Genomic DNA, 12,500 nt, shown 5'->3' on the forward strand with positions numbered 1-12,500 from the left:
TGGCCACTTTCAAGATCAGCAAGAAATGGTCCTTTTTAAGAACTTAAAGAAATGGTCACTTTTAAGAACTGCAAGAAATGGCCAATTTTAAGACCTGCAAGAAATGGTCACTTAAAAGAACTGCAAGAAATGGCCACTTTTAAGAACTGAAAGACATGACCTATTTTAAGAACTACAAGAAACGGCTACTTCTAAGAAGTGCAATAAATGGTCACTTTTGAGAACGGCAAGAAATAGCTGCTTTTAAGAACTGCAAGAAATGGTCGCTTTTAAGAACTGCAGGGAATGGTAACTTTTAAGAACTGCAAGAAATGGCCACTTAAAACTGCAAGACATGGCCAATTTTAAGAACTGCAAGAAATGGCCACTTTTAAGGACTGCAAGAAATGGTCACTTGTAAGAACTGCAAGAAATGATCACTTTTAAGAACTACAAGAAAAGGTCGCTTTTAAGAACTGCAAGAAATGGCCACTTAAAACTGCAAGACATGGACAATTTTTAGAACTGCAAGAAATGGCCACTTTTAAGATCTCTGAGAAATGGCCACTTTTAAGAACTGCAAGAAATGGTCACTTTTAAGAATTGCAAGAAATGGCCACTTAAAACTGCAAGACATGGCCCGTTTTGAGAACTGCAATAAATGGCCGCTTTTAAAAACTGCAAGAAATGGCCACTTAAAACTGCAAGACATGGACAATTTTTAGAACTGCAAGAAATGGCCACTTTTAAGATCTCTAAGAAATGGCCACTTTTAAGAACTGCAAGAAATGGTCACTTTTAAGAATTGCAAGAAATGGCCACTTAAAACTGCAAGACATGGCCCGTTTTGAAAACTGCAATAAATGGCCGCTTTTAAAAACTGCAAGAAATGGCATAAAACCCAAAGCATATGCTTTATAACACATGCTCATATGATTAGCCCAATTTCGACGGATGGTTCGTGTGGATGGCGATCACATAATACAGGAAAGCATTACTTGCCTTCAAGAAGAACCTTTATGAAGGAATTGGCAGTGAGGACAGACTTAATGCAAGAAACCCTCGCCTGATTATAATGGCTAGTTTTAAAATGTTCCTGGCCAAGAAGACATTGACATATGGGCAAGCACAGACTGATTTTCAGCAGGACCTTTAAAAAGGGGATTGGCAAGACCTTTAAAAAGGGGATTGACAAGACTCTTAAACAGGAGCTGTTAAGACTCTTAAACAGGGACTTGGCAAGACCTTTAAAAAGGGTTTTGGCAAGACTCTTAAACAGTGGCTTGGCAAGACCTTTAAAAAGGGAATTGGCAAGGCCTTTAAAAAGGGGCTTGGCAAGACTCTTAAACAGGGGCTTGGCAAGACCTTTAAAAAGGGGCTTGGCAAGTCTTTACAAAGGGACTTGGCAAGGCCGTTAAAAAGGGGCTTGGCAAGGCCTTTAAAAAGGGGCTTGGCAAGGCTTTTATAAAGGGACATAGCAAGGCCTTTTAAAAATGGGTTGGAAAGACCTTTAAAAGGGGCTTGGCAAAACTTTTAAAAACGAGATTTGGCAAGACCTCTCAAAAAGGGGTTTGGCAAGACCTTTAAGAAAGGGGGCTTGGTAAGACTTTCAAAAAGGGGCTTGACAAGCCCTTTAAAAAGGGAGTTGGCAAGGCCTTTTAAAAGGGGCTTGGCGAGACGTTTAAAAAGGGGCTTGGCAAGACCTTTGAAAACGGGCTTGGCAAGACCATTAAAATGGGCTTGTTAACAAAGCTTGTTAACAGTCTGCCTTTAAGGTATATCTTTCAGAAAAATTCGTAAGGAAAACATGCACTTAATGTTTGAAAGCAAAGTCTGCTTTTAATGAGGTCCTTTAAAAATGGTTTAGTGAAGGACCTTCAACAAAGAGTTAGCGAGGAAGATAATGAATTTATGTAGCAATGCACAGTCGGCCTCTATGAAGGAACTTGAGGAAAAGCTAGGCGAGGAAAGTAATGACATAACATAGAAAAGCACAGAATGTCTTTCCAGAGGACCCTCAAGAAACGGGTGGTAATGAAATCAGTGACAATACATGAAAGCACCTATAGCCTTCATGTAGGACCTTCAGAAAGGAGTTGGAAGCCAATGAATAATACAGGAAAACGTAGTCTGACTTTATCAAAGACCTTAATGAAGGGGTTAAGAAAGGATGTATTGGTATAACATAGGGAAGCACAGCCTGCTTTGGAGAAGACCTTAGCAAGACGATGGTAAGGAAGGCGATGAAATAATATATGAAAGTATATTTTCCCTTTATGAAGGGCCTTCGAGAGGGAGTTGGCATGGGTTGCAAGGATTTAATACAGGAAAGAACAAGGTGATTCTACGAAAGACCTAAACAAAAAGTTCCTAAGGTAACGAATGACTCGCTATATGAAAGGACAGTCCGCTTCTTCAAGGTCCTTTTTCAAGGAAAAGGCACCAAAAGCAATGACATATTATACAAAAGCACAGTCTTACTTTACAAAACCTTTAAGTAGGAATCGACAATAAAATTTGACATCATAAAGAAAAGCATAATATGATAAGCTCAGTTTAATTTTACAAAACATTTAAGAAGGAATTAGTAAGAAAAACAATGACATAAAAATGAAAAGCAATGTATAACTTCAAGGGAAACTTTTAAGTAGATAACACGAAAGGCAATGATAGTTGTCATGTCAGAAAGCAGTCTGTTGATCAGCAAAACAACCGCGAAGAAAAATCAAATTCTACAAAGGCTTCCAGCGGGAAAATGAACCAGTAACAGGACCCAAAATCATACACGCATCACGACCTACGACCAACAGTCGTGCCAACACCAGAAGGATTCCAAAAAGGATGCAAAATCCTTCTGTTCTGACGCTCAAAACACGGAGCATCGCTCAATCAATCAAAGAGGATCTATTGGGGGGGGGGAGAAAAAACACTTCAATGGTGACAAGAGACTCACCATCCCATTATTCACCATCCCATTATATTCCTCTCGGCGCCGCTAACCATTCAACATTCACAACGTCAATATCCTCATTATCGTGGTTCTGTATCGGGTTCGATGGAACCTCCTTTGACGGATTGTTCTGTCGTTCCGTTTGTTTATCATCTGGAGAGAGAGGGTGTTGTGAAGGAGGAAGGGAAAAGAGAAAGGGAGAAGGAAAGACGGAGATGGAGGAGGAGGAGGAGGAGGAGGAGGAAAGATGTTGTGAAGGAGCAGAAAACAGAAAAGGAGAAAGAGATAGAGGAGGAAGAGAAAAGAGGATGTTATAAAGGAGGAGGCGTAAGAAGAAAAGAGGTATTGTGAAGGAGAGAAAACAGAAAGGAGGAGGTGTAAGAAGAACGAAGATGTTGTGAAGGAGGAGGAAGAGAGAAGACAGAAAGGAGTAGGCATAAGAAGAAGGAAATGTAGAGATTGAGGAGAAAAGGTTGTGAAGGACGAGAGAAATCAGAAAAGAGGAGACATAAGAAGGAAGTGTGGAGATAGAGAAGAAAAGATGTTGTGAAGGAAGACAGAAAGCAGAAAGGAGGCATAAGGAGGACATGTGGAGATGGAAGAGACGGAGATAAGAGGATGTAGTGAATGAGAAGGAGAGAAGACAGAAAGAAGGAGGAAATGTGGAAATGGAAGAGAGGGAGATAAGAGGATGTCGTAAATGAGGAGAAAAGACAGAAAGGAGGAGGAAATGTGGAGATGGACGAGAGGAAGATAAGAGGATGTAGTGAATGAGGAGGGAAGACAGAAAGGAAGAGGAAATGTGGAGATGGAAGAGAGGGAGACAAGAGGATGTTGTAAATGAGGAGGAGAAAAGACAGAAAGGAGGAGGAAATGTGGAGATGGAAGAGAAGGAGATAAGAGGATATTTTGGATGAGGAAGAGGAGAGAGAAGACAGAAAGGATGAGGCGTAAGATAAAGGAAATGTGGAGATAAAGGAGGAGGAGAAAAGAGGGTGTTGTGAATGAGGAAGGGGAGAGAAAACAGAAATGAGAAGAAAGAACTGTGGAGATGGAGATGGAGGAGGAGGAAGAGAAGGAAAGACGATATTGTGAAGGAAGAGGAGAGAAGATCCTTTCAATAACGATCTAATGCCATGTAATGACAAATACATCTCTCTCTCTCTCTCTCTCTCTCTCTCTCTCTCTCTCTCTCTCTCTCTCTCTCTCTCTCTCTCTCTCACACACACACACACACACACACACACACACACACACACACACACACAAGTTACAATATCTCATGTCCCAGTTTAAAAATTTATAGGAAATTGTCAGTGTCAACTTAGAAAAAATGTCTCAATTACTTTCCTTAGTTAAATTTTTTAAATTGCAAAAAATAAAAACTTGAAATCATATTCAATCCAACAGTTGAATGACATACATACTAAAAATGTCAAGATATCACATTTCTGAAAAGCACATCAAAATATCAAATTACAGAAAAGCTGGCTTCAGTCCAGTCAAGTATGAAACTGGAGAACAATCTGTAAAACAGTTTTTCTCGAGTTAAAGACGCTTCTGGTTTTCATATCTTTTAAGCCAGAAAGAAGCCGTGTGGCCTGCAGTGAAAAGATGGGAAGAAATTCTTTTTCAATCTTGATGAAACCACTTTTCATCTGCTACCATCGTTCTAAAAAAAATTATATTTCAGGATCAACACAAACACATTTTTATAATGTTCAGTACCATTACTTAAATCGCTCGCTATCATCGTGTGTACATCAAATTATTATTATTATTATTATTATTATTATTATTATTATTATTATTATTATTATTATTATTATTATTATTATTAAAGCAACTAAAGTTCCAGAAATAAAGTACTATACTTTCCCTCTGCACTCCTCTCGATTTTTCCCATTATTGTTATTATTATTATTATTATTATTATTATTATTATTATTATTATTATTATTATTATTATTATTATTATTATTATTACGAAGGAAGAAAACACTCTCTGAGGCAAGTTTTGTTGAATAAAATGGCTGCATTTTGCGAATTGATTTTACACTGAGTTTTCTCAATTCTTCTATAAATTCGCTTTCCCTACACATTAATATTAGTCAATAATTGTTCAATGTTCATATTTCGATGGATGAAACAGCGTATTTCTTACAGCAGAAATTCTTTATTTTAAAGCATTACAGCAGGTTACTGAAACCTGATGTGTAAATCCGTAGATTTTCCTGGTGGTATTTCATCTTTTTTTTCTTTTTCTGGCGTCTATCTGGTATTTTTAGTACTCTTTCTGTTGACATGCTTCGACCAGCTCGATGGTCATCTTCTGGACGTTGGGATGAGTCTGGAGACATAGGGCGCTCTTGGCGGCATATATATGTAGGGGGTCTCAAATCAGGTTGATTTTTCAATGGCTGCCTGAGGCGATTCTCCTTAGGCGACGTCTCCTCTCGCGCGGTGATGGTTGTATACGCTCTTGCGAGCGAGCGCTGGAGTGCACGTTGGAGTATATTATTCCGAGAGTTCCTGCCCACAGATGGACGTTCCTGATTGGTTCGCTCATCCGGGGTGCCAGTAGGTGCCGCCCTTCGCGCCGATGTTGGGAGGAGGAAGGTCTCCTGTGTGGTATTGAGACTCTGCCTCTTTCTCCCGATGTGCAGGGCTTCCAGGAGGCGTAGGCGGCGATGGTCGGTCGCTTGATCTATTATCTCTATGTTAGGGATAATGTCATTCCTTTTATTCTCAGGTCATGGGCAGTACTGAGGTGATTAAGTATGGCACCCTCCTGGGCATGACAGGAGATCTTGGAGAAGCGCATGGCAGTCATACAGATGTAGGAGCCGAGGCACTCTCTGACGGGGCATTTGTATCGGTAGACTACGCTGGTTTTCTTCAAGGGATCCTGCTTGAGGGGGGCCGGGTTATTTCTCATCACCAGGCTGCTGGTTTTCTTGTTTCTATAGAATATGTCGAGTTCAATCTTCTTATCGAGATCGGATAAAGTACGATATTATTATCAATTGTCATCATCACATAGGCAAGTACGAAAAAAGAAGAGGAAAAATATAACCTAACCTAGCCAATACCGCCACAGGTACCCTAACGCTTACCCAACGGAAAGAATCAACAAAAGAGCAATACTATATTTTTGGGGAGAAGAGGGGGGTTAGAGGGAATGGGGAAGGGGGTTTCAATTCCCGCGTAACTCTATTAAATGTCCAGATTGGTTACCTGAATGGTTCAAAGCCTGCCCAACATAGGGGGGTGTTTTTGGCCCGTTTAACCTCGTTATAATATCCCCGGGATCCTGAGAGGGACATTGCTGTCACAGAGGGATGGGCAAATTGACCTAACCTCGATTTATTTCGGGTCAATAGTCAGAATTTACTTCATCTCGGGTCACGAGGAGTTATGCATAGGAGGGCGGGATGTGATATGATTGCAATATGCGACGATATTGAAGGTTAAACAAAAATTAATTCTTAATCCTTTCGAGAATATCGCATGGAAACACAAGCTGGGAAGACTCTTTCAAAGACAAAATTAACAGAGAGAGAGAGAGAGAGAGAGAGAGAGAGAGAGAGAGAGAGAGAGAGAGAGAGAGAGAGAGAGACCTTACCTTACAGACCTTACAATTCGTTCGGGTTGCCCCAGGTCCCTCAGTGTGAGGCGCCTTTGATGTCTACCAGAGAGTTGCTAACGCATCTTCCGGTATATTTTGCATCTTCCAGTCTTGGATGGTCTGGGATGCATCTTAGATATTTGTCGAGCTTATTCTTAAACACATCTACGCTCACTCCTGTTATGTTCCTCAGATGAGCTGGTAGCGCATTGAATAGACGCTGCATTATCGATGCTGGTGCGTGGTGGATTAATGTCCTGTGTGCTTTCCTTAATTTTCCTGGTATAGTTTTTGGCACTATTAATCTACCTCTGCTTGCTCTTTTTGATAATTTTAGTTCCATGATGTTTTCAGTAATTCCTTCTATCTGTTTCCATGCTTGAATTACCATGTAGCGTTCTCTTCTCCTTTCAAGACTATATAAATTTAAGAATTGTAGTCTTTCCCAGTAGTCAAGGTCCTTAACTTCTTCTATTCTAGCTGTAAATGACCTTTGTACACTCTCTATTTGTGCAATATCCTTTTGGTAGTGTGGGTACCATATTATATTGCAATATTCAAGTGGACTACGTACGTACGTTTTATAAAGCATAATCATGTGTTCAGCTTTTCTTGTTTTGAAGTGCCGAACAACATTCCCATTTTTGCTTTGCATTTTGCCAATAGAATTGCTATTTGATCATTGCATAACATATTCCTATTCAACATCACACCAAGGTCTTTAACTGCTTCCTTGTTTGTGATTGTCTCATTATTAGGTCCTTTATATGCATATAGCATTCCTACTTTATCACCATAGTTCATTGATTCAAATTTATCAGAGTTAAATACCATCCTATTTATCTCTGCCCATTTATATATTTTGTTTAGGTCTCTTTGTAGCGAGTTCCTATCTTCATCACAAGCAATTTCTCTACTTATTCTTGTGTCATCTGCGAAACTTCTACTACTGAGTCCTTAACATTACTGTCTATGTCTGCAATCATAATCACAAACAGCAACGCAGCTAACACCGTACCCTGTGGTACACGGATATTACCGTAGCTTCATCCGATTTCTCATCGTTTGCAATCACTATCTGTTTTCTATTTTGCAAAAATTCTTTTATCCATCTTCCTACTTTGTCAACAATGTTATGTTTTCTAATTTTTTTGCTAATATATTATGATCTACCTTGTCAAAAGCTTTTGCAAAGTCTAGGTAAACCACATCTGTATCTTTTCATTTATCATATTTTTATATATGCTTTCATGGTGGACTAACAGTTGGGTTTGTGTACTTTTTCCGGGTACAAAACCATGTTGTCCTATATTGAACAATCTATTTTTCATTAAATGTTTCATTATATTTTTTTCATTACCCTTTCATATACTTTCATAATATGAGATGTCAGACTCACAGGCCTATAATTACTTGCCTCTAGTCTTGAACCACTTTTGAAAGTAGGAGTAATATATGCTAATTTATGCTCATCATAAATCTTGCCTGTATCTATACTTTGTCTTAATAATATTGCTAAGCGGCTTTGCGATTGAATGAACCACTTTCTTTAACAATATGGCAGGTACTCCATCTGGTCCTGCTGCTGATCCATTTTTAATTTCATTAATAGCCTGCACAATATCGGCTTCTGTAATATCTATATCTGATAAGTATTCAGTATTTTCATCTCTTATTTCTGTATCATCATCTTCATTGTCAATTCTAGGTGTAAATTCACTCTTATATCTTTCTGCTAATATGTTACATATTTCCTTTTTCATTCGTTAATCGCCCTTCAATTCTTAGAGGGCCTATTTCTACTCTTATTTTATTCATATTTTTTGCATATGAATAAAAAATTTTAGGGTTTTGCTTGATATTTTGTAGTGTCATTTCTTCTAGGTTCCATTTTTCATTTTCTTTTGATTGCATAATCTTTTGTTCTGCATTTTCTATCTTACTTTTAGTTCCATCACTTTCCATGCATTCTTTTCTTTTGCAAGAGCTTTTTTCCACTTTCTAATTTTCTGGAACAAGATCCTTCTGTCTCTTGGAATTCGTGACTGATGCTTACTTTTTTCTTCGGTATATATTTTTCCACTATTTCCTCTAATATTTTATATAATATATCGGTATTTACCTGTATATCATCACTTACAAATATGTTTTCCATTCTTTGTTTAATTCTTCATTTATTTTTGACCAATTTATATTCTTACTATAGAAATTGTATTTTCCATATCCTTCCCATTTTTTTGTCTCTTGCTTTTCTTTGTTTTCATATGTTCTGGAACGGACTGTTAGTTCTATGACATTATGGTCCGAAATACTCGTGTTATATACTATTATTTCTTTAACATAGTTCACCTCATTCACAAATACTAGGTCTAAAATATTATCCTTTCTTGTTGGTAGGTGATTTATTTGCTGAATGTTATGTTCTAGTAGCATATCTAATAGCTTTTCAAATTGCCTCTTATCTTCTGCACTACTATTGCTCTCTTCTTTATATGTATAAATACAACCACAGTCTCCTATTCGTTCTTTCCATTCTACAAAAGGAAAGTTAAAGTCTCAGGTTAGGAGTATAGTCCAGTCCTTGTGATTTCTACATATTTCATCCAATTTTTCAATTATTATGTCAAACTCTTTAGTATTAGGGGTCTATATATTACAACGTTCACTAATTTTTCAGATTCAAATTCTACCGCTATTAATTCACATTCTGTGTTACGATATTTCTCACAGATTTTTCCTTGATTGGCATCTCTCCCATATATCACGGTTCCCCCTTGATTTCTATTTTTTCTATCTAATCTATAAGTTTGGAAACCCTTTATCTGGTCATCATTACCAGTCTCTTGGGAATACCAGGTTTCACTTATATTCAATATTTCTATTTTTTCATTTTGGGTTAGTTCTTCTAAGAACTCTATCTTTCTTTTTGAGTTACTCGAAACTAGACCCTGCGCGTTCATCACTATGATGGTTTGCATATTATCTCCATTATCTAATATGGGTAATAATAAGGATTTTCCCATGTCTCTTTCCTGTTCTGATATGTTGATCTTTTTCATTTCCAGAAATTCGTACATTAAAAAATCCAACTTTTCCATTATATTTGTTCTTCCAGCTTCATATTTATTCACTTTGTGCATAAACCTGCACTTATCTCCATATCTGCACCATCCCCTTGCATCATAGATACATTGCTTGTTCCTTGTGCTATATCTAGGTGCTGATGGCTCATATCGTGGTGCTGACTTTTCATAATGTGTTGTTGGCTTGCTTTTTGCCTTCATCACATGATCTTTGTTCTTTTCTTTATTTGTTTCATTTTTACCTTGGTTTTTTATATGTATTTGATTTTGATTTTGGTCTTTCATGGCTACAGGATGCATGTACCTACATTTCTTATTAAACCTACATCCATTTCCTTCTTTCCAGTTTCTACATATTTTTGGATGTAGATCTCTGCATTCCTCTTCATAGCCATCTAGATATGCACATTTGCCATAGATCTCATAATTGTGACATATCTTGGGATGTTTGTAATAACATCTTTCACCAAACCAGCAATTCCCTCTTTTCAAAAGGGTGCATACTGTGTCTTTCTTTTCTTTTTCTTTTTCTTGTTCATTCCCCTCAGTATGGAGATCCGGGTACAACCTCTTTGGGATTTTATTTTGATTTATCAGGTCATAATTTATTTCTTCATATGTATGTTGCTGTATTGCCTCATATGTAGAATCTATGAGTTTCTCTGCATCCATACTATTATCCTGTTCTTTGTTTTCATTAATCTTTTCTCTCTCTTCAGTCTTATTTTCTTCTTTTCTATTTTCTTCTTCTTCCTCTTCTTCATCTTCTTCATCCTCCACAATCTGTACATTAAGTCTTGATTTAATGACCTTGTCTATCCATACTAGACATGTTGAGCAAAATATTTTTGTGTCCTTATTTCTATTTTGCTCAACTTCAGCGCATGAAGGGTGTGTCGGTACGTGGCAAGCATAGCATTTCCTAATCAGGTTTTGTGGATTTACAATGCTATACCACACTCTACATAGTTTACATGCTTTAGGCATCCGTTTGCCTATTGCATCAATCAATATATTCACTAATTGCACCGTACTTATTTTCTTTGATGGAATGTGTTGATTTTTGTATATTTTCTTTATAAGTCTTTTGATAACTTGAACTTTCATTGGTATCCCTTCTATTATTTTCATTATATTTTCTACAGATTTGTCCAGTTTGAAGGATCGTATCCTTTCAATATGTTTGTGAATGCTTCCACATCCTTTTGGTCGATGTTGCAATTCATCTCCACGATCAGCAAACCAAGTTCCCTTCCTGCCAATTCATCATATTGAATGTCTCCAATGCAAGCTAGGTTTCTCCACCTTTTTGCCACTGTTGGCTGATTCCTCCATGATTTTCAGCTTTTATTAATTCACTCGTAAACAACTTATTAGACGGTTTATCACTCTAATCTGATGTTAAGCTAATCACCGATAGTTCACGAACACTTTTAGCTATATTTCATTCGCTAATTGTATGTAAGACGCGTATTATCGGGTAGATTATCCAGACCATGAACGATTACGTCTCACCGAGAGAATGTCACATCACAGAGAGAGAGAGAGAGAGAGAGAGAGAATGAATCATTAAAGGATATAAGATAATGAATTCTGAATTCTTTCGACAAAGAAACATAAAAATTAAAGCTGGAAAAACCCTTTCAAAGACTAAAATAAGAGAGAGAGAGAGAGAGAGAGAGAGAGAGAGAGAGAGAGAGAGAGAGAGAGAGAGAAACAACTCTGCAACAACGCTCCTGACCATACCTTGGGGAAAGGATGTTTATTAAAAGGAAAATAAGAGGGTATGCTTCCTTTCTCACAGGCATTATTTGTATGGATTGCTGCAGAAGCCCAGTAACATCCCACCCTCTCTCTCTCTCTCTCTCTCTCTCTCTCTCTCTCTCTCTCTCTTGCAGTCGTACAGTAATAAGATTAAGTAAAACTATCCCACTATTCCTAACAATGAATTTCAAAAAAAAGATAATAATAATAATAATAAATAAAGATAGCGGTACCCCAGATATAGTCTTGGATTATTATAAATGTAAGAGTAATGCACTGCTACTACTAAATGACAAATATTTATAGCAAACCAAGTTGATCATACTATACTGTAGTATTAAGAAAATAATTTCTAATTCACAAAGTCGGAAAATCATAAACACAATAATTTCTAATTCACAAATTCGGAAAATTATAAGCACAAGTTTTGGTAAACTCTTCAAAAAATTACCAACCTTTTCGTATTATCCACAAAAACAAATTTCTTTATAACCTATCAATACTACTTGTGGCTCCCCACAGTCAAATCTTGCTAAACGGCTTGTATATATTTTGAATTGAATTGAATTGAATGGAATTGAATATAGAATTTAGGCCAAAGGCCAAGCACTGGGACCTACTAGGTCATTCAGCGCTGAAACGGAAATTGACAGTAAAAGGTTTGAAAGGTGAAACAGGAGGAAAACCTCAAAGCAGTTGAAGCACTATGAACCAATTGTTAGGAGAGGGTGGAAAGTAAGCTGGATGAAATTGAATACGAAAGGAGGTACAGTAAAAGGAATGAAAGGGGTTGCAGCTAGGGGCCGATGGCTCGCTGCAAAGAACCTTAAGTAATGCACACAGTGCACCGCATGAGGTGCACTGACGGCACTATCCCCCTACGGGGTGTAGGCTATATATTTTGAATCTTCTGCTTGGGAAAATTTCGGGTTCTCGTCTTCTCTATATATCGGATTCTTTTGAAAGAATTACGAAAAATGGGTTCAGTTTCATCATGATGTGTATTTTCTCCTTCCATTTCATGGATAAATTTTGTGAGCTGATAAAGCAATGTGTTAATACAGCAATTCTTACTTCTGAAGGCAACATTTACCAA

General features: G+C 37.5%; 1 protein-coding gene across 3 annotated transcripts in view; it reads right to left on the bottom strand.

Moving 5' to 3' along the window:
- LOC136854990 (FYVE, RhoGEF and PH domain-containing protein 4-like) overlaps positions 1 to 12,500 on the bottom strand; it is a 635,655-nt gene that overhangs the window by 433,385 nt on the left and 189,770 nt on the right. The window lies entirely within an intron of this gene.

The sequence above is a fragment of the Macrobrachium rosenbergii genome, chromosome 3 (assembly GCF_040412425.1).
Source record: "Macrobrachium rosenbergii isolate ZJJX-2024 chromosome 3, ASM4041242v1, whole genome shotgun sequence".
NCBI classification, from domain to species: Eukaryota; Metazoa; Arthropoda; class Malacostraca; order Decapoda; family Palaemonidae; genus Macrobrachium; species Macrobrachium rosenbergii.